General features: G+C 40.0%; 1 long non-coding RNA gene across 1 annotated transcript in view; it reads right to left on the bottom strand.

Annotated features, from left to right (window-relative positions):
* Positions 1-2,073: 2,073 nt before the first annotated feature.
* The window catches only part of LOC130709254 (uncharacterized), a 77,587-nt gene continuing 51,892 nt past the window's right edge, over positions 2,074-27,768 (bottom strand). Inside the window, exons 2-3 of the long non-coding RNA XR_009009769.1 lie at positions 5,384-5,503; positions 2,074-3,575 (exon numbers count right to left, since the gene is read on the bottom strand). This is a non-coding gene — a long non-coding RNA (uncharacterized LOC130709254). The remainder of the gene's footprint in view (positions 3,576-5,383; positions 5,504-27,768) is intronic.

The following is a 27,768-nucleotide window of genomic DNA, read 5'->3' on the forward strand; positions in this document are numbered from 1 at the left end:
GCGCGTCTGGAGCCTGTGCTCCACAACAAGAGAGGCCGCGATAGTGAGATGCCCGCGCACCGCGATGAAGAGTGGCCCCCACTTGCCACAACTAGAGAAAGCCCTCGCACAGAAACGAAGACCCAACACAGCCAATAAATAAATAAATTAATTAAAAGATTACTATTAAAAACTCAACTATCCTTTCAAAAAAAAAAATGAGTTGACAGGGAGCTCACATTTTAAAAAAAAAATCAAAAGGGTTTAGAACACTCAGTCAGATAAGATCATACATCACTGTGAAACAATAGTTATTCACTTAGCCAAAGTAACAATAAAAGATTTTAAAAGGGGCTTCCCTGGTGGCACAGTAGTTAAGAATCTGCCTGCCAATGCAAGGGACACGGGTTCGAGCCCTGGCCTGGGAAGATCCCACATGCTGCAGAGCAACTAAGCCCATGCGCCACAACTACGGAGCCTGAGCTCTAGAGCCCGCGTGCCACAACTACTGAGCCCACATGTCACAACTACTGAAGCTGGCACGCCTAGAGCCTGTGCTCCTCAACAAGAGAAGCCATGCACTGCAACGAAGAGTAGCCCTCGCTCACCGCAACTAGAGAAAGCCCTCGCACAGCAACGAAGACCCAACTCAGCCAAAAATATAAATAAATAAATAAGTAAATAAAATTAATTAAAAAAAAAGATTTTAAAGGCAAATATCGAACTGATCACTTAAAAGGTAAAGAAGCTTAAAATCTGTCATCCAAGGCAGTTCAACATCTTAAGAAAATTTTTACCATGCATAAAACTCCTTTCTCAGGGTCCACTTTCCACAAACTTTTTTATCACTTTCTGTATCCATCACTTTATTTTCCCATTCAGAAACAACCACCTGTAAGTTAGACCTACTTCCTTTTCCCTTAATAAACTGCAATTCCATTCCTCATACCTTCTTTGCTAAAAACATACATCCTACTTTCCTTAAGCAACCATGAACTGTCCTTTATATCAGCACTCTGTAGATTGGTAAACATACATCCAAATAATAATTTTTGAAGAATGTGCTTTCTTATAGAAAATATCTCAGTGTGGCACCAAACACATTTTTTAATAGTTCTAAACCTTTTGTTTCTCTGTAAAAGGAAGCCAGTGTTCAGCAATTAATGTTTTAATATCTTATTTTATTTGGAAATGGCTTAGTTATTTAATAAACTTCCATCCTTTAACTTAAGTTAGCACAACTCTAAATTTTCAAGTTGTCGAATATCTGGAGAGATCATTCTTAAGTAAATATTCCTAAAACATAATTATTCCTAAAAAGTTCACCCAAAGCTCTTATCTCATTTGCAATTTTTTTTAAGTTTCTTCTTATCGAGTTATTTTCATTGCTGACAAATTTGTAACAAATATAAGATCTTATTTAGTTTATATTAAACCTAGGCACAATGAAAGTATTATAATTAATGTTGATGGCTCGAAAGACATGTCTATATTAATTAGATCAAGAAACTTAAACATTAATACCAGGTATTAGGGACTTCCCTGATGGCGCAGTGATTAAGAATCCACCTTAACGGGTTCGAGCCCTGGTCCAGGAAGATCCCATATGCCGCAGAGCAACTAAGCCAGTGCACCACAACTACTGAGCCGGCGTGCCTAGAGCCCGTGCTCCACAACAAGAGAAGCCGCTGCAATGGGAAACCCGAGCACCGCAACGAACAGTATCCCCCGCTCACCCCAACTAGAGAAAGCCCGTGCGCAGCAACGAAGACCCAACACAGCCTAAATAAATAAATAAATAAATTTACAAAAAATAAAAAATACCAGGTATTAATTTAATATTGAATATTTCCCAGTTCACGTGAACCTGAAACTTATTTAATTTTTCTTGTATTTAGAATTTTGATTTGTAAGCGCTTACCTTTCTTTTAAGCCAATTAAATAGAGCTCATTTACAAATTAACCTCAGCAACATTATCCAAACACAAAAACACATACTGAGACATACACATATATCCAGACAGACAGAGATCTCATAGTTTCCACTTGAGATTTAAAATGTCTCTTTGCCGTTTTTTTTTTTTTTTTTTTCTTGGCTTGAAGTTCTACTAATTAACCCAAGGCTGAAGTCTCAAGCAGAGCGGGCTATGTTTGTAGCTCAAGGACGTGATAAGAGTTAACTTCAAGCTTTGTCCTAGGCATATTTTTGTTCTCTCAGGGTCAGAATTTTGAAGAAAAGTATTTTAACAAGCTAGCTTTTTCTAATTGCACATGCAAAAAGAATTGGTTTTGCAATTTTAAGAACAGTTTTATTTTAACCAATTTTCTCCAGAGTCTAAAGAATATTGTGGCCATACTGTCAAAAATCATCTTTCTCTTTCTGTGGTCATGGTTTCACAGCTAAAATTTAAACCAGATAGTGCTCAACTTGGCTCTGATAACAGGGGCAGACTGGCTGAGAAAATGTTGTCCCAGCAGGGATTGTCCCTCTGAGGAGGTGGGGTCTTAGTTTGGTCAGGAGAATCTGAAGGAGTGAGGGAACTTGCAGGAGTTGGGGAAGCTTCGTTCCCCTCTTCCCTTGAGAGTTGGGAGAAGTTAGAAGAGGATCATTTAGAATGTCAGGAGAGTTTTTCTTTTGTTTTTTCTGACTCCTCAGGCTTTTGATTATGGATCCACCTAGAGCAGGATTATAATAAAAGGGGCATAAAGTCCTGAACATAAGGGAACCTCAGTCCATTTTTCCCATCCTGTGGCAATAAAGATCTAATTGTAGGAGACCCATTTTCAGGCCATTTTTCTTTGTCACTGGATCATAGCTATTGGTCGACCAGTCATTTAAAATTTTCCGTAAGGGTTCCCAGGTTGGGGTGGAACCTTAGAGGAAGCGCTTCCCATTTTGGCTCCAGCAGTTGGTAACAGACTTTAGACGTTAGGCGTTAGCGTGCTCAAATCAAAACATAAACCTTCACCTCTTCAGCTGTGTCCCCCCTTCTGCTTGGCAGAAAAATAAAGCCATCTCTCTTTTCCTCCAAAATCTCTGTCTCCGTATTTCTGTTCAGCATCGGTGCACAGGGAAGCCGATATTTCCGCAACAACTCTAGTCGGGATGGTGTAAATAGGAATGGCCTTGGTCTTGAGGATAGGGTTGTTTGAACAAGTTAATTTCCTGATTCTGATAACATCTTTCAAGCCCCAGCTTTAATGAAAGCAGAAATGCCTTTTTTTTTCATGCAATTATTTTTCTCAGAATGGGGAATGAAAGAAATCCAAGATTTCAGAAATTAGAAACTGGCTTTATTCCTTTTCAGGCTGCAGACTCACATGAGGCTTAGTTTCAGGGATGAATTCAGGAAACCTGAGAAATAGTGACTTCTGCTTGCTTTGGTTCCTCAGTTTCAACTTCTGCTTCTAGCCACACCTTATCCCCCTTTTTCAGAAGCATAATTACAGCGCCAGAGATATTAACATACTCTTTTTTGGCGATCAGATCCTTTTCCAAAACTTGGCTTTGGTTCGTCATTAGCCAAACCTTCACCTCGCAGTGGCGAAGCTCTACATCAAAGTCGAAATGGTAATTTCCAGGAATCCTGCAGGTCCTACAGACAGTAGGAGGAACACAGAACAGTCTATGAGAAACTGATACCTTAGAGGAGCATGTATCCTTCCAGAATGCACTGGTGGTGTTGTGATTTCACACACTGAACTTGAGATGCACTGCTCTGCAGGTTGTTCTGTCTAGACTCTAATATCTAGAGTTTCAATTCCTGTCCTAGCTCCCCCTGTGCTATCAGAGTCCTCAATACAGTGTCCCGTTGAAGGCAATACTTGCTCTATTTTTGTCTGGCATTCCTGGATCCAGATGCTGAACCTTCCCTGGAGCGAAGTCTCGAGGACTGCTGTGCTATACTTAGGCCAGTACTGACCACTTCAGGACTGTTTCAGTTCTGTATTTGGTGATCCTTATTCAGAGCTTGGAAACTTGAGCTTGTTATCCACTAGCCACCCCATCCCTGCCCCCCAGGGAATTTCTTCCACTTTTATCTGAGCAAGCTATGCATCAATCAGAATGTCAATTTTACATTAGCCTTCCTGTGGGGATTAAGATGCTACCTTGGTTAAGAGTGTGAGCTTTGGCTTATACAGGAAATAGTGCCGGTCATATCTCATCCCTGGTCAAGTTTCTTAACATTTATAAGGGTCCATTTTTTTCATCATCCACAAAAGCAAGTCATGATATATACTCTCATTGGTCTGTTCTGGAAAAAGGTTAGCATTAAATATTATGTTTGCTCTTATGATTATAACTGCTGGCCTCTAAGTTTGGGACTGTAATCTATGCTCCTAATAAGATTTTAGGATAATGTCATAATAAAGAGGCAGTGTCAAATCATTTTACTGTACTTTTTCTTTTCCCCTTACTTTATGGGTCTGCAATTTACTTCATGACACTATTCTTGAGTCCAACAGCCTGGGTCTCTTATTTTCAGGAAAAACAAACCTCTGAATCACTAAACCTTAGACATTTGATCCTAGGATAGGGGCCCATGGATATTCAATGACAATAATGGCCCTATAAGAAATTTTTCAAAATATGTGAGATTCTCTGGAGTATGGGGGAGCCTTTGACTCAGACTTACTCAGCTGCAAGCAGCAGTTTATAAAGCCTCCTCATTCTGAGTGGTTCTTAAACTTTGACATGCATCAGATTCACATGGAGGCCTTATTAAAACACAGATTGCTCACCTCCAGAGTTTCTCATAGACTAGATCTGGGGTAGAGACTGAAATTTGATTTTATAAGAATATCTCATGTGATGCTGGCGCTGCTGGTCTGTGGACAACACTTGGAGAACCTTGACTCTGACTCATCCACTTTGAGCCTACACGGCGAAGACAAGCAGCACACCAGGGACCCCGCGTGTAACCAGTGAGAAGGATCTAGAGCATAAGCATACCCAGGGCTTACTGAGTGCCAACTTTCCCATAATATCTGGACTTGGTACAGTCTTTGTGATCAAATGCACACCTTCTCATATAGTACTATGTGCTATAAGGTTCCACTAGCTCCTTTTTTTCCCTCTTAACTATAAAGACTGTCCTGATGCGTGATTTCACCTCTGCAACTATGAGTTTTCTTGACATCTCCACTACCTTGACTTACCCTTACGGAGCAGTGTTGCTTTAAGTAACAACCTGGGTCTGGACTTAGGTCAGATTCCATAGTCTTCATAAGACCTGTGGTTTGGGCTAACGAACACTCTGCTAAAGAAGCCCTTTGTGCAGTCCATAAGTTTCCCCAGATTCTTTCTATTCTTACTTGCTATCAATACCATGAAGATTATGACATTTTACCCAAAGAGAAAGGGGGAGGGGAAATTAAGAGACAGAAGAAAAGGCTTTCTTACTTCTAGGACCTGCAACTCCAAGAGGCCCCAGAGGTCCAGGAGGCCCTGGAGGTCCACAGCATCCAATTTACTCAATGAAAGTATTTGCTATCAGAATAGACATAGTGAATCTCCACACACCTAGAACAAGAAAGCAAAGAGGAGTTATTTGCTCATGCAATCTGTGTGGGTAGAATTAAAGCTTGGTCTGTCAAAATTATACATTGGCTCTGGAATCAGACATACTTGGATCCAAATGACAGCTGTGCCACTTATCAGCTAATTGAGCATGTTAAACTCTACAGTTTAGCTGGCTCTTTATTAATTCCTCTGTTCTGTTATGAACCACCAGACTGAAATCACTACTCATTTACAAATGTTATTTCACTCAATATTATTTATCTCCTTTCTTATCCATCTCTTTATCAACTGAACGTAATGAACACTTAATAAATAACATTGGCCTATTATATGAACTATTAACAGAGGCTCCTAGGTATTGCTAACTTTGCACAGGGCACAATACTAGAAACATTATTTTTTAAATCAAATTTCCATTTCAATTATATAAGAGATTAGTTCTTGGCCCACAATTACAAATAAGAAAATTGAGATTCAGAAAGTTATAATGACCAGTCCAAAACCAGAGAGCCAGAAAGAAAAAGAGGTAGGATCTGAATCCTAGTCTGAGCCTGGACCATTATTTGAATGAGTTAATAAATGAATGAATGCCTATACTATATGGTCCTGCCCTTTCCCGTCCCCAGGTGCTCAGCCTTAGATCCTTTAAAAAAATTTACCCTGGGGCTTCCCTGGTGGCACAGTGGTTGAGAATCTGCCTGCCAATGCAGGGGACACGGGTTCGAGCCCTGGTCTGGGAAGATCCCACATGCCGCGGAGCAACTAGGCCCGTGAGCCACAACTACTGAGCCTGCGCGTCTGGAGCCTGTGCTCCCAACAAGAGAGGCCGCGATAGTGAGAGGCCCGCGCATCGCGATGAAGAGTGGCCCCCGTTTGCCGCAACTAGAGAAAGTCCTTGCACAGAAACGAAGACCCAACACAGCCAAAAATAAATAATAAATAAATAATAAAATTTTAAAAAATTAAAAAAAAAATTTACCCTTATATCCTTTTTGTAAACATGCCTTATATTTAAGCAAATAACAAAAAGCAGCCTGGACTGTTTGTCTTTTATTTATGTATTTTTCCTGTCCCCCAAAGCAGAAGCCCCTAGAAATAATGTGTAGAAAATTCCATGATCAACATTGGAGGTTTCAGTGCCCTATTAAGTCCAGTTATTCCTAATCCACCATCTCCTAGGGACCAGGCAACTGGTCCCCTTCCTGCAGCTTGCATCAGGTCCCTACCAGTGATTCTCAGACAAAGAGACTTAGTTCTTCTTGGGCTGGCTTCTCCCAATGTGAAGAATCCCTGTGTTACTCCAGCTGTTAAATCTGAAGCAGGGGCCCCTGTTAGCACTCCACTGTAGCAAGAACTTCTTAAAGGTTTGAAGTCACCTCTTCAATATTTAAATATTTTCATGCAATCCAACCTGGGTTCACAATAAGATTAATGTTCAACCACAAGCAGGATTTAAGGTCACCTACCCTGACTAGCTCCAGAGTTTGGACTAGGAAGATTTTAGAACCCTGGTCACCCCCCGATTTTCTATCAGAGATATCCCTTATGGCAATAGCTGCTGCTACAGGTAAAACCAAAGAGTGTGATTTTCCTTGCTCCTTGACTACTTTTTGAATACTTTCTTGCTGTATCTAATCTCAGATCAGGAGGCAGTGAAAGCAAGCTCTTGGATGAGAAATCTGTGTAGGTCAAAGAACTGGGAACCGTGAGAACTTAATCACTGGGGACAAAAACAACCATTATTTGAAGTCCAATGTGTAGTATACGTAAGTTAGTGTTGTTAAGGTTAATACGTGAACACCACATAGGAAAAACAATGTCTGTCTAGCTATTATTATTACTCATGCATCATCTCTTGAAATCACCATTACAACACCATGACTACCATGACTATTTTTTACCTGGCTTTTGTTGATTACCCACTCATCATGCAGGTCACAATATTCCTCTGTTCTCTGTGTACCACTTACACATTAGTGGACGAATGCACAGGCTCAACCAGACTCAGGTTCAATCCTTTTGACAACACTATAGATGGTATTATGTTTCTTTTTGTGATATTAGTAGGTACTGATGCTAGGTGCCCAGATCCATTAATTCATTGCTGTTTCAAAACAGTGTTATTCTATGTTCTATAATATGTTTTTTCATGTATTAGTTGGAATAACTTGATAAAGACAGTCAACTCTTTGTCTACTTTTTGATTGTCTATTATCTTTTTCATTTGGTAGTTGGAATAATTTGATAATGAGACTCTACTCGTCATCTAGAATTTGGCTACCCAGGGGTATAATTCACATAAGAAAGGCAGACAAATGCTTGACTGTTTTTCTTTTATTTGCCAGTTTTATTGATTTCCTTTCATCCTCCAAAGGTGGTGAATTCATTTTGTTTGGTTTTTATTTTATATTACATTAACCAAAGCCCATACTTTATTCAGATTTCCTTATTTCTTTTTCCTAGAGTCCTTCTTTTCCATGACTCCATCCAATATACCACATTGCATCTAATTGTCTGTCTCCTTTAGTTTCCTCTTGGCTGTGGTAGATTCTCAGACTTCTCTTGTTTTTGACAACATTGACAGTTTTCAAGAGTACTGATCAAGTATTTTGTAGAATGTTCCTCAACTGAGATTTGTTTAATGTTTTCCTCATGATTAGAGAGTGTTACGGATTCGGGGCAGGAAGACTACAAAGGTAAAGTGTCATTTTCATCACATCCTATCAAGGATACATATTATCCACATGGCTTATTCATAATAAGGAAGTCTGAGGGAATTCCCTGGTGGTCCAGTGGTTAGGACTCTGTGCTTCCACTGCATGGGGCACGGGTTCGATCCCTGGTCGGGAAACTAAGATGCTGCGTACCACAAGGTACAGCCAAAAAAAAAAGGGAGGGAGTCTGACTCCATTTTTTAATGTTTGCTGATAGTTTTTAAGCCTCATTCCTCCCTTTTCTCTTCCTGCTTCACATCTGGGAAAGCTGATAATAAAGTCCAGATGATCCTTTCCTCTGGTGCTAGTGGGAGGTACAAACCACATAAGCCTCTCCACATGCAGCCACACTTTGTTTATTGTAGCTTTATAATAAGCCTTGAAGTTGGGTAGCCTGAGTCCTCCAGCTTTGTTTTGCTTCTTCAGTATTGTGTTTATCTATGTCTTTCACCTTCTATTACAAACTTTGGATCAGTGTGTTGATACCCATGTGATAGGTTACTGAGATTTGGGTTGGAACTATGTTGAATTATAGATCAAGTTGGGATGAATTGACATCTTAACAATATTGGGTCTACCAATGCATGAACGTGGAATATTTCTCCATTTATCTTCTTTGATTTTTTTCATTGCAGTTTTGTAGTTTTCCTCATATATATATTATATGTATTTTGTCAGATTTAACCTAAGTATCTCATTTTTTTGGTACTACTGTAAATTCTACTGTGTGTGTGTGTTTTTTTTTTTATTTCAAGTTCTGAACGTTCATTGGTGATACAAGGGAAAACAACTTTTAAAAAAAAATGTTATACATACACAATCATGTCTTCTGCTAACAATGACAATTTTATATCTTTCTTCTCATTCTCTATTCCTTTTATTTCCATTTCTTGTTTTAGCATCCAGTTTCTCACCAATAAGTATATTGCTAGTTGTAGGTTTTATAAAGATGTCTTTGATCAAGTTGAGACAGTTTCCCTCTGTTCCTACTCTGGCTCTGATATTTTGTTGATACAGTACTAGAATGTTTGTAGTGAAGAGGCCCCACTTGATGAGTTGAGAAAGTGACCATACAAGGATCGCCAGTGACAAAGACCACATGTTCAGAGACTGAACTTTGACCCGTCCAAGTAAAATCAGCCAGATGTATATGGATGGTATTGCCTCATTGTGAATATCAACTGCAGCAACTTCTCTCTGGTTAAAAATATAACCAGGACATTGGCCTCAGGAGAGACCAGAAGACCAAATATTTAGAGAAATCAATTCTGCAAATCATCTAATCTCAATTTGAAAATCAAACCAAGTGAGACAAAAACAAGATAGCTGAGAAGTTGATTTTCAGTAGGCTTCCTTCCATAATATCAGAATGCTTGGACCAAGAAAAAGCACTCTCTCCATGGGAAATCTTGGTAAGTGTACCTACTCTTAGTTACAATAATGAATTAAACCTCTTATATTACTTTCCATTACCCCTCTTTCTTTCACATGGAAAATATTATATAAATATATCTACCCTGGGAGACCATATTCTCATAACTTTGTCAAAGGTATAGATTTTATTCCTGCCTTACTACTGGTGAAAGTGGGTAGGAATGGAAGTCAAATAGTGACCGTGAATGATGTCATTATTATTTAATTACTCTCAGTTATGCAAATTAGTACAGAGGACTTATGAAAGAATGGCAGGTGGTGAAACATCCCACATATGTACTTTTGAAATATATATTCAACTTTAATACTCTGATGCCCAGAGTCTAAGTCATCAGCATGAGACCTATTAATACCTGCCAAGACTCTTTCCCTTCCTCTATATTTGCCTCTGATTCTGGCGTTCATGTTTTATCACTATCCAGCTGAGTGTTTCTGTGCTACCTCTTGGGTTTGTTTGTTTGTTTGTTTGTTTATCCTTCAATTCATCTTTTGTCTCTTTTCTATCTCTCCCTCCCACACATTTTCTTACTGTATTATGTCCACGCTCTCCTTTACCACCCTTACTGTTTTATTAATAATAGTAAGATATTAAAGTTTACTACTGATTTCATTCATTGTATCCAACTTAAAAGCCAAAGCTATTGTATATGTTTCATCTCTCTATCCACTATCCCTTCTCTCTCCTCTATCTCTGCTTTCACATTAGACCATAGCATATTTGAGTTATCTTACATAAATTAATAGGACAAAGTAGAAAAATATAAGCAGGTAAAAATTAGGAGTAGACAAAAGACAAAAAGCAAAACCACAGTAAATGGTCAATTAAAGTGCAGATGTGTGCACCTGCCCAGTTTTAAAATTTTAGTTGGAAATATGAATCTGACTTTCCTAGGTGCAAAACAAAACAGAAAACAGGTCCCTTATATAATTCACATTGTCCATAATGGGAAATATGCATTGCCTTTGGGGATTTGCCATATGGATCGGAAAAAATAATTCCCAAAGATTTCATATAGGAACTTTGCATGAAATAAGTCAACCGATTCTTTAATAATACCTTCCAGTGGTGGTTATATTTTCTAGTCAGCTGAAGTATTATTACAATATGTGCTGAGGACAGTGCTATAACATCTCACAAAAACCTATTAAATTTACTCTTTGTTGTACTAGGCAACCTGTACTGAATGATTTTGTGTGTGTGAGAACTTTCTGTTGGAGTGGCGAGTGGGTATATGTCTGTGGATGTTTATTTGGGGGCAGGGGGTGTGGGGATACTTTAGACTCTTAACATACAAGGTGTTCCCCACTAATCTCCAGTCATGTGAGATCCCAGCCATAATTAAATGAAAGCACAATCACCTAAGAGTAAACAGAAGAATATTCCAGAACAAGTTCCATCCTGTAAAACAGTCTCAAAGGAGTCCAAATACTTCCATTTTTCTGGACCTCAATTTTTTCTTCTCTCCAATGAGGAATGTAATATTGAAACTCTCCCAAACTCACAGAGGGGTCTAGAAAATTACAAAAATAAAATGAGGGCTATGCAAGTGCCTGAACACTTGGGATTGTCTCATAACCATCTTAAAATTATTTTAAGATGCCCCAAGGCTTTCATATGAGAAACCATCAATAATTTCTAGTCATAAAGATGCTCAAATATGTACAGTGTTTTCATTAGAACGTAGAGAGTAGGGGCCAGGGGCCAGGAGTTAATATACGGGGACTGTTTGATGTACCATGCATCATGGCAGCCATATTTATTACATCATACTCTTTCACTTCTAAGAAATTCTGTGACTTAAGTTGGAATTCATAGCACCACTGTATAGTTGAGGCTGAAAAAGAGTTTAGTTAATTTCTCCAATGTTGCACAGTTGGAAAGTGTCAGAGCTGGGATGTGTGAAACCTTGTCTGACTTTGAGAAACAAATTCTTGGGACTTCCCTGGTGGTCCAGTGGTTAAGAATCCACCTTCCAATGCAGGGGACATGGGTTCCATCCCTGGTGGGGGAACTAAGGTCCCACATGCCGCGGGGCAACTAAGCATGCACGCCACAACTAGAGAGCCTGTGTGCCGCAAACTACAGAGCCCACGCACTCTGGAGCCCACATGCCACAGCTAGAGAGAAGCCTGCGCCCCAAAACAAAAGATCCTGCATGCCACAACTAAGACCCGATGCAGCCAAAAATAAAAAATAATAAAATAAATAAATATTTTTTTAAATTCTCAGATTATTCTGATAACGACTTTATTGACTTACTTTCATATTTACTTGACTTACCATTTTGTAAGTTATCAATGGGATCAGAAATTAGAGCCAATTTTATTACCAAGGATATGATTGGTGGCTTAGTTGTCTTTTAAAGCAAGTATTAAGATGATACAAAAATTAAACTTGTAAGGTAACATTTAGGACCACTCTGCTACAATAGTTGATTTATCAGGACAGAGCTTTCAGTCTCTGGGGACAATTTCCTCTAGAATTTGTATGTATTGGTGACCTATTTTTTAGACTTAAGTCCATGTCCAGGCTTTGCTTTGTTAATGGGAATAAAAGGATGTCAATCAAGGAAAATTTCTACAACCTAGATATATTCAAAGAAGAGCAAACGTCAGGGCAATGTTATATTGGGAGTCAGCCTTGTGCCTTCCCTGTGCTAGATACTTTATTATATTATCCCCAAACCCTATGCTACCCTCTTCAATAGGTGTAATTATCCCCCAATGTATAGGTGGGAAAACTGAGAGAAAAAGAAGCTAGGCAATTTCTCTATAGACACAACGTTAATGCTTAAGTGAGTGGACTTCAGATACCAAATCATCACAACTAAGACCAAGTATTGAATGTGACTGCCAGAGACTATTTCTAGGCCGCAGAGGCATAAGTTGGAAGAAGCAACATTGGATTCCAATAGGAAAGACCAGCAGGTCCCTTTTGTCTCTTCTGTGCCCCATCTGGGGAGGGTTCAATAACATGGGATAATGCCCTTTGAACGTTCCTAGCCATCTCTGACCCTAGTCCCAGCACTGATGTGGATGCCCACAGTAATGGACACTCCTTGGGACTGTGAGGGTTTGCATCCCTTTGACGGGGTGGGAACATGATCCTTCAAGAGCAGCAGCGTCCTTTTCCAGTCTATGTGAACTTTCCCCGTTACTCTTCTGCTCTAGGTTTCTGGCTTTGGGCCCTGTCCATAATATCAGCCCCAGCTGATCTCAAGACCGAAGGAAATTCTGAACCCTGTGAACCGTGGGGACCCCCAGGCCCCCCAAGCCCTCCAGGCCCTTTGGGAATAGCTGGTTAAGAAGGTGACAGATTATTTTCTTTTGCTTTTACTGTTCTTTCCTTTCTCTCTTTGGTTGTAATGTTCACAGACCCAGTTAAACTCCTAAATGAGCCTGATAAGATTGCTGAAGCAAGACATTTCTTCTTTTCAAGGCCTATGAGTTGTTTCTCAACTCTGATTATGCATCAGAATGTCAAAACTTCATCTTACAGTTACTGAATCAGAAACTTGGGAATAGATGCAAATTACCCATATGTTTAGAAAGCTCTCAGGATATTTGATATACCACTGGAGTGGAGACCCAAAACTATAACTCTGGGTTGCTATTCATACACAGCATGCCATGGGGCAAGGACAAAAACATATATGAGGTTCATTTAGTGTATGTATAAAGAAATGTGGGAGAATTCTTATGGGGAAAAGTATCTGTAGCACAAATTCATCCCCGTCCTCTCACCACCTTGCTGAGGACCAAACTGGGTTTGAGGCAGTTGGTTTGTACTTTGAAAAGATCTCCAAGAAAGGGATTCCATCTGCCTACTACTATTTACAGTAGGTTAAACCATTCAAAATTGCTGTTTTGTGGGGCAAAATCAGGGAAGTACTGACACTGTAAATATTTCAATCTAATATACATAGAGAAATTGGCAATGGGACAGGTGACACATAGTCAACTATGCAACAAGAAGTGCTCCCTGAATGAAGAATTAATGTTTGGCTGGAGCTCAGTGGGAATTTACACACCAATACTCCAGCTCTTGGCTAGAGACCCAGTGTTTTCCCACTAGTTAGATCTTCCTCTAGAATTGGAAAAACATAGTAAGTTCTAAATTGAGATACGTTTTGATTCACATGGTAAGAAAGATCACTCAGCTACACACATGCACATGCACACATGCACACACCCACAAACATGCAAACGCAATGTGAAAAATAACTCACTTGTAAAACATTTAGAGACAAATCTTTTTTGCTAGATTAGAGAAAATGGTTGAACCTGGTGAATTTAGAGAGCATACCATACAAAACATGCATGAATACTCAGTTTGTTCTTTAATTTTGAAGTTCAGTCATGTATTTGGGAGAGTAAGGTAACTTTGTATTCTAAAAAAGACATCAATGGTGCTTATATGGTTGGTTATCAGTCAGGATAACTAGCTTGAGAAAATAGCTTGAATAGCACTTAAGTAGATGTACTCTTACTAATATCATTGTTATTTCTGTGCCGTGTGGCAGCACATATTTCACACTAAAGCAGTGGTGATTCCCACAAAATCAGGGGCAAGGTGGTATCATGAAAAGATACCAACAGGCTGGGGATTAGATCGCCATTCAGCTCTGAACACTTGCTCTGCCACTTGGATACCTGAGGACAATGATTTCCATCAGATCGACCTGTGTACATCATTAACCTGAGCTCCACATCCAGGGATTCAGATTTAGAAGAATCAGAGTGCAGCCAGGGCATCAGTGAGCCTTTTGAGCTCCACGGGTGACTGTAATGCTTATGTGGGTTTCAGTACAACTGATCTGTGCTCTTTTAGCTATAGCACAATATGATTTCTGGATTTTTCTGCATCAGTTCCTACAGAAAGTGGTCCTTAGTTATATGGTTTATAATAAAGAAAACATATGGTTCTGCCTTTGGGATAAGTTAAGAAAAACAATTCATGCACTTACGCATTCAGAAAATATACTTTGAATGCTAACTACAAGCTGGTCACTCTAATGAGGCACAGGCATAGTCAAGGACACAAGTGCTTAAGGAAGGGGTTACAATTCAGTGTGGTAAAAGCTATGACAAAAGTAAGCACTGGATGCTATTCCCACAGACTAGAGAGAGAAACTTTAAGAGAATCTTTAAGATCATAAGTAAAAAAGGTGGATGGGAGGGAGGGAGACAGAAGTACGCTGATCATAAAATGCATGAGTTCAGAATTACCTCCTTCCTTTGTCTGTATATCTTGTGTACAGGTCCTCAAGGTCATCCAGGAAAAATGGGACAAAGAGGGTCACCTGGAGCTATTGAGAGGTGCCCATTGCCACCAAAATCTGCCTTTTTCGCGAAGCTTAGTGAACCTCTCCCAAAGCCCTTCCAGCCCGTTGTTTTCAAGGAAGCCCTGTACAACCAGCAGGACCACATTAATCTGACCACTGGAGTGTTCAGCTGCACCACCCCTGGTGTGTACAATTTTGCCTTTGACAATGAGCTGTTTCAGAGATCTGTGAAGATAGGACTCATGAGGAACGGCATCCAGGTCAGATGGAAGCAAGCCCAAGCCAAAGACAGTCACAAATGTGCTTTGGGAACTGTCATTGTGCATCTGGAGAAGGAGGACAAGGTCTGGCTGGAATCCAACCTGAATGAAGCAGGATCTGAAAAAGGAACGACTCAAATTATGTTCTTTGGGTATTTGCTTTATGGAAATTAAGATGGCTTGGTGTTAATAGCACTCCTCCCTTCCTCATGTAAGTCTAAATTAATGAGCATAATTTCCCCTCTCACACATTTCCTACAACATCATAGAATGAGGGGAAGTCCATAAAATTGAGTGCCCAATTAAGAAAAGTGAATTTGACACCAATCAAAGAAACATAAAAACAATCCTTGCCAATGATAAGTAAGTGAGAAAGGCTTCTGAGGAGTCTATTTAAGTGAAGGATCAACTGAATTTACTCTTTGGCTCTTGGCTTTTGCCCTTTGTCCTTCCCTTTTCTTCTTCCTTGGTCTACAGGTATAATAGCAGGAGCTGCAGCAGCCATACTGTGATCATGAGAACTAAAGCTCAAAGCTTTTTAAAAAGTAGAGCATATCCTAAATTAAAATTGCACATAGGGCTTCCCTGGTGGCGTAGTGGTTAAGAATCTGCCTACCAATGCAGGGGACACGGGTTTGAGCCCTGGTCTGGGAAGATCCCACATGCCGCAGAGCAACTAAGCCCATGCACCACAACTACTGAGCCTGTGTTCTGCAGCCCGCGAGCTACAACTACTGATCCCGCGTGCCACACTACTGAAGGCCGCGCGCCTAGAGCCTGTGCTCCGCAACAAGAGAAGCCACCACAATGAGAAGCCCGTGCACCGCAAATGAAGAGTAGCCCCCCATCGCCGCAACTAGAGAAAGCCCGTGCACAGCAACGAAGATCCAATGCAGCCAAAAATAAATTAATTAATTGATTTTAAAAAAACCTGCACATAAAACATCAGTACAGTGTAAACAGTAATAAAATGAATATCTGTGTATCTAACATTCAGGCCAATTAGTAGAAACTTTGTTATACACCAGAAGTATCTTATATCCCCCCATTTGCAAGGTGGGCATGAATATAGAGAAAAGTTGCTTCCTTAACAATTACCTTAAGCAGGTGACCCAGCCCTGGACTTCCTTCTTCTAGACATATTGTTATGTGAGACAAATAAACTTCTCATATAACTTCTCATTTAGTTATGCCATTGTAGTGAAATTTCTGCCATACAAAGTCAAATATAATCCTGACTAATTGTGGGCTTGCTTTCCCCTGGGGTTATTACTTTCTCCCTCCAACCCTTCCTTTTTCCTTCTTTGTCTCTCTTCGAAGTCAACAATGAACTAAGCAATGTTCTGTTACTGGGCATATAGGAATTGGCGGAACTCAGTTTCTACCCATGAAGGACTTAAACTAAGTAATATACAATACATAAATATAAACTTTCTCTCATGAGAGCTCTAGAGGAAAAAAATAATTATCCAACAATGATGAGATGAAGCTCAACAATGAGTTTCCATGGGTGGGAGCTGAATGCATGACCTCCCTCTTCTTTCCCATCTCATCTTTATTCCATTACTCCACTTCCAACAAATACCAAGACCCTCAACCCAGACATGCCAACAGTCTCTCCCTCACCATGCTTGTCCTGTCCAAACCTATTAATTTTACCTTCTAAGATTCCTATAAAATCAATTTTTCATTTTTCCCACATTTACAACTAATACCATCTTCTGCTAATACATCCTCCATTCTCATGGGCAACACATAGCCAGACCTTCTGCCAACTACTTCTCAACCTGGCAGTCACAGGAAGCTTTAAATATGCAGCTATAATTACCTTGACACTTGCCTTTACACCTTCAGCGGTTTTCCATTTTTCAAGTTTTTTGGCCACTTTTCCCTCCTCTTCTCCCCTTGGTGGCTGGACTTCAGATACATACATTTTACTTTCACACATTGCCGTACTCTCTCCTATTTCATGGTTTTGGATATGCTCTCCCACTGCCTGGAACACCCATACCTCACCACTCCCATCTCTACCACCTCCACCACCATCTATGACTTCTCAGAGGGCCCAGGGGATGCCTTTCTGTGCCAGAGATGATTGGGCTTGGTTGGACAACCCTCTTTCTTACATTCTTAATGCACCATGCTCCTCTCCTATGTTATCACAATTTCATTTATATCTCCTAAAAAATTATTAATGTTACTATCCACCTCTAAATTACAACTTCCATGAGAGAAAGACTGAAACTTTTATTTCGTCCTGCATTTAAATCCCATAGCCCAGTATTAGACATTAAGGGGCTCAATAACATTTTGAAAGAATGAAACAATTAGAATTTATCATATCCACTAGCACAAAATGAATATTGGCCATTATTATTGCCAATTTTATTGTTACAAATTGATCTCATACTCATACCCATCTAAACTCATAGGTTTCAGTTACTTGACATGTTCAGGTCCTTTATTCTTTCATTTATTCAGTAAATAAAACTTACTGAATGAGATAGAAGACATTAATAGAAATAAAGTGATATTTATCAAATATTTTATATGCCAAACATGCCTCCTGGTACTGCCACAATTCACTTATATTATACATAAGGTGGAGACTTGTCTTAGATGGCTTGGAACAGTCCCAGTTTATGTATACTGTGCTGATGCAATTTCATATTGTAGCATTGCAATTATGACTAGTGTTCCTTTTACACTTAAAATTGCCCCCTTTTATGAGAAAAGTCTATAATCTACACACTTATTTATATTTATATATAAATAATATATATTATTGGAATCATAAAAAGGCAAGAAATATTTAAAGAGAAAAAAATCATTTTGCCATAAATTTTGAGCCCTTTATGAATACAGCAGGTAAGATAGCAGAGATCATATATTCTTTCTTCATATTTTCCAGATTTTTTTTCTAAGCACCAACACCACCCTTAATGATAGTTAACTTCCACAGGAACTTTAAAGTTGCAAAACCCTTCATGAACGTTTTCCTGTGCAATCTTCAGAGCAAGATTTTGAACAGCTTTTTTCGCTTACTTTAGTATGATAAATTGTTATGTGTCCAGTGATTAGGATGTGGCTATCTTTCGGGGCCATTATTCAGCTTACCCATCCCTCATAGAGACCTTAATCAGTGAAAAAGAGGAAATAGGGGGAAGCCAGGAAGATATGTTTCTTCTCATCTCTCTCTCCAATGGATGGTTCTGAGTTGCAGTAGTTTCAAGGCCCCTTTGTGCTCCTGTGGAATCTAACATCAGCTGTGGTTATTGTAAAGCTTTGATGGGCATGGGAACGTTCCACTATTTGCTCTCCTTCTTTTGCCTAACTTCCAATTTCATGCACAATTGGTGCCCTAAGATTGCACCCGCCAGTAAATTATTCATACATAAAGGTTCTGCCTCAGCCTGGGTTTTCTGGGGATCTGGGATAGACGTTGCCATTAACAAGAGCACTTATACACAATTCACATGCAGAGAGTTCTTCCATCTTCCCCGAGGAAAACAACTTGAGAATGGAAGCTCTTCTGGTAAGTGATTCCTCAAATGCCCTGTTTTGTCTCACTTGTTTGTTTTTCAAGGTTTTGAGTGAGATGCATTATTAACCAATTTCCTTTATTATTTGCAAGTCTAGTCTCTTGCAAGATGATACATGCAAGTTAGAAGGCTTTGCTTCTGTACTAGGGCACATGTCTAGATATCCAATTCTGCTAATTAATGACCATTTATACTGATGATCAGGGATCTTTTATAATATCCCGATTGGGGCTATTTTCCATCTTCGTGTTGCCTAGCTTCCCAATGGTGCCAGGACAATAGTGTGTAAGAACAGAAAGACACCTTGAATATTGCACTCCATCCTGATAAATTAACAGATGGAGAGGCTGAGGCTTAAGAAGGAAGTAAGTTCCCACATTTAGATAGCAGTTTTTAGAACAATTTATCTTTTTTAAGTGTGAAAATACCCTAAATTAACTACATATAAAATATCAGTCAATAACAGTAATAATTAACTGAATAGCCATGTATTCACCACCCAAGGCAAATTAGTACAGTGTTGCCATACACCAAAAGCCTCTTATAATCCCTTCCTGCATTCCCTTTATCCAAATAACTACTATCCTAAAATTTGCATTATTTTTTTTCTTTTATTTGTAAATAAAGTTATTAAGTACATATTTGTGTATTTTCATAGCGGACTCAGGCACTCATCTTGTATGTACTCATCTTTCTTGTGTATAATATACCTAAGAGTGAAATTACTGGGCCATAGGGTGGGCATATATTCAGCTGCAGTAGTACTTGCTAAATTAGTTTCCAAAGGGGTTATACTATTCTATACTGCTACCAGCAATGTATGAGAATTCAGGTTGTTTCACATTGCCACCATCATTTGGCATTAATATTTTAAAACTTGGCCATTTTGGTAAGTGTGAAGTGATATATCATTGTCATTTTAATTTGCATTTATCTGAAGAGTAATTACTTGAGCACCTTTTACTATACTTCCTGGCCATGGGTATCCACATGAGCTGTTTAAAAATGAGCTGTTTGCCCATTTTTAAATTGGGTTATCTTTTTCTCATTGATTGCAGGAAATCTTTAAGTTTTACTATTACATGTCTTATCAGATACATATAAATTTTAAATTTCTTCTCTAATTCTCTGGATTACCTATGTACTCTGTTAATGGTATATCTTGAACAGATCTTCATTTAAATGAAAGTCTCATTTATCTTCTTTTATAGTTAGTGGGTTTATGTCCTACTTAAAACAGTTGCCTAATTCAAATTAGAAATAAATTCCTCTACGTTTTCTTTGATAAACTTTACTGTTTTAACATTCTCACTCTGAGAAATTTATTTCATCATTTTCTTTCAGAAATGGATATAAGTGTTCTGATTTCTGGTAAGTTAATAACTCTTGCTAATTATCCAACGTAACGATCCTGAAGTGGGTCTTATCACACCTTCCTCATTATTACCCACCACAATCCCCTCTCTCCCCTGTCTTCTGACCCCTCACACTCTTCCCCTCTACATTCAGGAAATCTGTTATTCTTCAGGTTTATTTAGTGAAGGGAATGATGTGGAACTTTAAAAGAGCTGAGTTTGAGAAGGAACTGGAGGTTAAATATTTGAAGATAAATTTTATAATTAAAATTGCATTCTGTGGTTCACTGTGCTTGGATAAGTTCTTCTCTCCCTTCTTCTGATAATTGAACAGGATATGTTGCCTAGATGGTCCAAGAAGGTAATTCAGGCACCATATTTAGTGAGTTCCTTGGCCCTGAGTCTTTGGCCTCTTCAGAATTCACTAGAGATTCAGTTATTGTCCGCTGAATGTACTCCCAGCTGACTACCCATGCTCAGGAACAGAAAGGATTTTTTTTTTCTGAATCCTGTGTGGCTCTTTGTCTTCAGATCTCGCTGGGGGTTGGATATACAAGCAGCCAAAAAAGTGCATTGATAGGGAGGAGTGGGTTAAGAAAAGCTGGATCCTCCATCGCTTGTTCCCTCCGCCCACATCTCACTTGTTCCTGGCACATTTCACCTGCACCAGCAACTGAATGATGGGAAAAATCTATCTTCTCTCAAGTGGGACAAATCCCTCTATTGTCCCTAGAGGGTGCTCAGAATCCACCAATCTACCCACAAGCAGCTTCCGGACCTAAAGTGAAGAACACTGGAGAGCCAGAGAGAGAAAGAATAATGTAAAGGAGCAGAGAGAGCTACAAAAGGACAGAGCAAAATCCTCCTCTCCTTGGGGAAAGAATCAGTGACCACTGATTCTCTGACTTGCTGGGCCCCAATATTTCAATTAGCATTTGGCCTTCACCCAACAGGTATCTTTGGAGACAGAACTGATCCATGTATTCCTTAATGCCAGGCTCCAAAGGGATCGCAATATATATATATATATATGGAATAAATATAACTACCGTTATATGTACATCCATTGTGTGTTACTTTGTTCACGATGCTTTACCCACACACTATAACTTATCCTTGCAGCAACACAATAGTATACATTTTATTCCATTCGTTTTGTAGGTGTGGAAGTTGAGTTCTAGAGAAGACAAAAAGCTTGGCCAAAACGAACACAGCCTATTGGTATTGTAACAAATTTCAAATCCATGTTCTCTCTAATACACCATCCAGGTCTTTTCTCAGGCTCTCAGGAAATCCAAAATTGACTTAAGGAGCAATGATTTTCACACATAATGCAAAATAGCAATGTGTGATACAAATTGTTAAATGCCGTGTATGGAAGTTTATAAAATAGAATTTCAGGGCTAAACCAGACCTCAGAGGCCATTCAGTCCAAAGCACAAATCAATGAGTCCATCTTCACCATATGTTGAAGGGTCCTCTCCAGCTTCTACTTGAATGCCTCAAAGAGAAGGAATCCCCTACTTTGCAAATACATCCTTCCACTGATAAACTACCATCAGAAAGATTTTCCTTGTGTGAACCCAAGTCTGTTCCAGCTGTATCCTAAAGGCATCTTTTGTGTCCACACAGTACAAGACCACTATTCATTTTATATAACAACATCTCACATATTGCATGTCCATTAATCCGGCCCTATTCCTAGGATTTTCCATCTCCAGGTTTTAAAGAAAATCCAAGTTCCTCCTCTATTACCTTATATGTTGCAGGTTTGAGGTTTACCCACAATTCTAGTTGTCTTATTCTGGACACATTCATAAAGATGGGACCGAGAATGAGCAAATATCTATTCATCACACACCAAAAAAACCTCACATATGTCCCATCTACTGCAACTCTTTCCCAGACACCTCTTACAGTGAGTTAATTGTACACTTCTCAGAACCACTCCTCTTTCTAAAGCTATAATGGCATGTAACATTTCTGGGTTGTGATTATATGTTCGTATCTTTAAAAAGAATTTGAAGGCAGGAACTATATTCATCTTTACAACCTCACAGAGTATCTGGTACATATTGGATGCTCAACAAATGTTTCAGTTCTCTTCAGAGATTTTGTTCACTGATGTGTACCCAACACCTAACCAGAGCCTGGCTCTAGTTCTCAAAAAATATTTGCTGAGTGAATGCATGCATAACTCAACACAGTGTTCCAGAAAAAACATTAAATCATGCATTATTTTAAACAGTATCTGCTGAGCGTATACTACGTGCCTGGCATTATTCTATCCAAAAATATTCTACAAACGCAATCCAAAGTGTCATTTTATGATTTTGACAATTCAGTATGTTCCAACAGTCTAACGTTGTTTACCATAAAAGCAAGACCTTAGCCTTTTTTTCAGAGCCTGCTATTAAGCCATCCCTCCCACTTACCCTCACTATAGCGTTTGAAGGTTTAGAGGCAATGTTTTAGATTTATTTCTAGCACAATTCAACTTGCCTCTTTTCTTCCCTTCATGCCAGGCTATTGATAGTTTTCTGAATCCTGATTCTATTATGCAATCCATTTGTTCTTCCTCTCAGCCTTGGTGCATCCTCAGATTTGATTAGAGGACCATCAGTGCTCTCATATGAAACATTGATAAAAATGTGGAACCGGACAAGACCAAAGCCAGAACTCCTTGACAAAGACCTTTGTTCCAGGTTGTCATTAATCCATTAGTCAGCAATCTCAGGACACAGCCATTCAGATTTGATACCACTCAGCAGTAATGCCGTCAATATTTGGTCATTTGTTCACAAAGACATAATGAGATTTTGGAAAATGCCACACTAAAATCCACATGCCCATGTCTGTAGTCATCCTCCCAATAATTCATGTATAAACAAACCAACAAAGAAGGTGAGTATGGCTTGTTCTTAGTAAACCTCCGATCCTTCTTTGTAACCACTGTTTTATCGTCCAAGTCTTCACGTGCCATCTTCTTGGTATTCTTATCTAGAAACTCTCCCAGAATTTCCACCAAGCTCATCAACTATACTTCATGACTTCCATTTTCCTCCTCTGTTTGAAAATGGAAACATTCTCCTGTATCCCCAGGAATTGTCTCCATACCTCCAAGATCCCTAAAGCTATTTAAACAAATTAAGCTCCCGGTGAACTCTTACATGTTAAAAAATAATAGGGGTAACCTGAGAAAATTACATACAATATCTACGACCAAGGGTGCTGTATGTGTCCTTTGTCCAACATCTCTTACTCTGAAGATCTGCACCAGACCATCTGTTGGCAACTCGCTGCCTTTTCTCCCTTCTATGTGCTTCTCTGTGTCATAGAGGCCAAGAAACTGAATGCAAACTATATCTCCCAGAGTCCCTGACAACTAGTTGGCTAATGTGAGGAGTTTTCACAGGATTTGGAAGATAGGGATAGACAGGCAGATAGATAGGCAGGTAGATAGGTAGATGGTAGTCACTGCTCCTTTAGAAACAGAAAGAAGTTATGTGGGTTTGAACTCATGACCCTGGGATGAAGAGTTCCATGTTCTACTGACTGAGATATATAATCTGAGGTACTATTAACACCCCCATTTTAAGGAAGAGGCACTGAGGCACATGGTTATGTGATTTTCCCAAAGACATAAATTAGTAAGATGGAGAATCAGGTTTTGAATCAGAGTACAGCTCGTGTCTGAGTGCACACTATGTTATTATCCCCACTAAACAACTGGGAGAAAAAAAAAAAAGGTGTAGGGAGGTTAAATAACTCTCCCAAACTAGCAAGTCATAGAAATAGTTGTGTGACTCCGGGCAAGTCACTTATCCTCTTTGGCCTCAAATTCATCAGCTGTAAAATGGTTAAATAATACTACCTACACAATAAGTGTGGGGTGATAATTAAATGGCATAAATTCATATGAAGCTCAATGCCAAGTTCCTGCCACAAAGTTAGTGCTCAAAATAGTCCTTCTCAACAGTCTGAGAGGTTTATAATGAGCATACATTCCTTTAAAACCCACAAAACAATAAAAACATTCCCATTTTGAAATGAATCTTCACATGCCATTTGTCTGAGCCATGTGACTTGAATGTATTTAACAGAGCAAGACACTCTCTCACCAACTTTCCTTCTCTCTTGGATTTTTATTTTTTTATTTCCTCCAGCCAGCTTCAGCTTCCATGCTCCTGACTCAATGATTAATTTTCCTGGCAGGGAGGGAGGAGGCAAGGAACACTCAGGTTACAGTATATACATCTTTTGTGGGCTTCTCGTACCAAACTAAAAAAAATAGCCTTTTCACCAACCTGGAGGTTTTTTAAGCTTTCTTTCCCGACCCTCTTCAAAGGGGTTTCAGCCCGCTCACCCCATCTGCCACCTTTGGGACACGTTCTCTTTGTGTCCTAATTCTCAGGAGAGCTCACAAAGCAGGCACACTGACCTCTTTAGACAACAGCCCTCCTCCCCTCTCTACTTCCTTCCTCACCAGGACCCTTTGTACCTTTTAACCAGGATTTCATTTTTGAAAAGGGCTTTTTCTGGTACCCGCTGCCCACGTGTTTGTTTCGTTTGTAACCGTAGCATTCCCTGAGAGCATCCCGTAATGTTTCCAGGACCCCTGCTACCACCACCAGCGACAATAACAATCGCTTCCATCCTGCCAGCACTCAGGGTGTGGCAGTCACCGTGCTCCGTACTCTGCATGCATGATCTCATTTAATCCCTAGCAACTCTGGGACGAGGATACTGTTATTATCTTCCATAAACAACTGAAGAAAAGCTGAGGCTTAGTGAGGTTATCCAAAGCCACAGAATGAGCACGTGTCACAACTGTCCACTTTTCTCTATACCCACCTCCATCTCCCCATCAAGGCTGCCACTCTATCCCCTGGACTGGGTCACCAGCCTCTCAACTGGGCTGCCTGCCTCTAGCCTTGACCCTCTGCAATCTTTTCTTTACCCGGGCAAAATGAAGTTATAAAAACATAAGTCATGGTACTCCTTTGCTTAAACCCTTCAGTGACACCTCATTTCTTTTATGATCATGTGCTAAGTCCTTATAGGGCTTTGAGCTATCTGGATTTGCCTGAAGTTTCCAGCCTTAAGTTACTTCCCCTCAATCCCTTCCCTGTAGTTTATTGGCAGTCCAGCTCTATCTGACTTCATTTGTCCCTGAGCCTTGCACTGTTTGTTCCCTTAGCCTGAAAATTGTTCCTTGTCCTCCACTTAATTCCCTGGGAGAAAATAAAGGTATCTCTCTTGCTTCACTGCCTCACACTTCCTTCAAAAGCATATGAATTCCCAGGTAATTTAATACATTTATAAGGTTTCTATTGCATCATTTAATTCCTTTCCAACCCTCCACGGATGAGCAAACCGACCTCAAGCAACCTGCTCAAAATCCGAGTTCTAGCAAGAGGACGAGTTGGGTTATGAACACGTCTGTCTGACTTCAGACACTGTGATCTTTCCTCTGAGCTTTGTTGCTATGATGTTGTTTGAGGTTAAAAACAACAGCAGGTAAACGTGGCTTGGGGGTTGGGATTGTCTATGAGGCTGAAATTAATCCAATGAATGGGGAGAAAAGGAATCTTAGCCTATGCCCTTGGGGATAGGAAGGTCAGTCATTGGGCTCCAGCTGGAGAGTGGTTTTCTGTTTTTTGAATCAGCGTAATTTCTTTGCCTACCTTTGTGTGGCTATAATCACAGGAACTGTTTTATTAATGCCCTTGGCAAAGCCCAGCAAGATGATCTGTCCTTAGCAACTAAGAGGTAGCTGAGGTCAGGTCTACGGAGCCGGAGGCTCAGCATGGCACTTGCAGGGGAACAGAAAGGAAATCTGCCAAGGAGACAGGTATCCCAAGAAACCAGGTTTTCAGAAATGGGCTCCAAAGAGTTCTCAGCAACTCTCCCTTAGCCCTTCTCCACCCAGCACTCACCTACTCACTTGAAAACTCACTAGGGAAGGGTTGGTTCTTCGTGTCTGACAAAAGTCTTTGAGTTCCTGCTCTGTTGCGTCACTTTCTCCACGTCCTTTCACCTACCCAGCTTCAGTTTCACCATTTGTAAAATATAATAAAAATACTACCTACTGGGGGCTTCCCTGGTGGCGCAGTGGTTGACAATCCGCCTGCCAATGCAGGGGACATGGGTTCGAGCCCTGGTCTGGGAAGATCCCACATGCCGCGGAGCAATTAGGCCCGTGAGCCACAACCACTGAGCCTGCGCGTCTGGAGCCTGTGCTCCGCAAAAAGAGAGGCCACGACAGAGAGAGGCCTGCGCACCGCGATGAAGACGCTGCAACTAGAGAAGGCCCTTGCACAGAAGCGAAGACCCAACACAGCCAAAAATAAATAAAATTAATTAAAAAAAAAAAAAAGTACTACCTACTGCACAGGGTTGTTTGTGACTTCATTGAAACCATTGTATGTAACAGGGACTCACACAGTGCCTGACGTATAGAGAGATTTTTTTATAGTTATCTTTGTAGTCACTGCCCTATACTTAGAAAAATGAAATTAAGAAAAATGCACGAGACTCCTGCGTAGAACGGCCCCCCTCTTGCCTGCAGCTTTTGGCCTAAACACCCACCTGATTGCCTGAAAGACCAACCCTGATCTGAGTTCAGCCTCCTCTCCTTCCTGAGCATCAATCAGCTCCCTGTCACTGAATTCCCTGCTATTTGCCAGGTACCGAGAAAAACAGAGGTCAAAGCATCTGCTCCTTGCCTACAGCCCAGCAGACGGACAACTCTGTCCTTCTCATCCACTAAGGCTGTTTCAGCAATTAAGCTCCGTGATAACAGTATCTAAGACCTACAAGCTTTCCAAGGGCCTAGGGAAATCTCTGAGATCTCAAATACAAAATCGTTGGCCCTGAAATATGAAAGCAGTAAAATTAAATTAATAGGTGTTTCATTTAGTGTGTCTACAAAATGCATCATATCAACTTTTATAACTTTTTTACAACTTATAATTTTTACAATTTATCATGTGTAAATTCCATTTATCATGAGATGTAGGGGGCATTTTAACTTGTCTGAGTGAGAAACCAAAATGAGAAAGCTTAAAGCTAATGAGGGCCTTAAAGCAGCCTGTACTAGCACCACACAACAGACAAATTCCATCTGCTTCCTGGTAAACCTTCACTCAGAGTTTTCCTTTTCCCAAAATGACTCCTCCCCTCTGTGCAGCTGGTGCTGACTGGCAACTAGGCAGGGCCCTCTACCTCCTCAGAAGGCTGTCCTCTCTGTGGTTTCAACATCCCTCTATCACTCTCTGTCTCTGTGGTACAACCTCACTACCCCTGATTGTTAGGGTCTCCCTTTGTCAAAGAGAGAGAGCTTCTATGTCCCTAAGACCTCACTGTGAAGCAGGGAGGTGAACAAATCCACATAAAAACACAGTGTTAAGCCAGCTTTCCAAGGTACGGCAGATTTCCTCTGGCTTTCTCTGTCTTGAGAATTACATGAATTTGTAGGACCTCTTATTAAAGTTCTAGGACCTCTCTTAGCTGGACCCAGGCCCTCAGAAGCTGTCATGATTAGGGCATTTCTATGTAAGGTCCTCTGTTGTGGGGGGAAATCAGGGAAGTTTGATAATAGCTACAGCCAGTTCCTCCTAATTAATAATCCGATCTCAAAGGGAACTGGTGTCTAGTGTGTGATGAAAGGCTG

Source organism: Balaenoptera acutorostrata, chromosome 11, assembly GCF_949987535.1.
Source record: "Balaenoptera acutorostrata chromosome 11, mBalAcu1.1, whole genome shotgun sequence".
Taxonomy (NCBI): Eukaryota; Metazoa; Chordata; class Mammalia; order Artiodactyla; family Balaenopteridae; genus Balaenoptera; species Balaenoptera acutorostrata.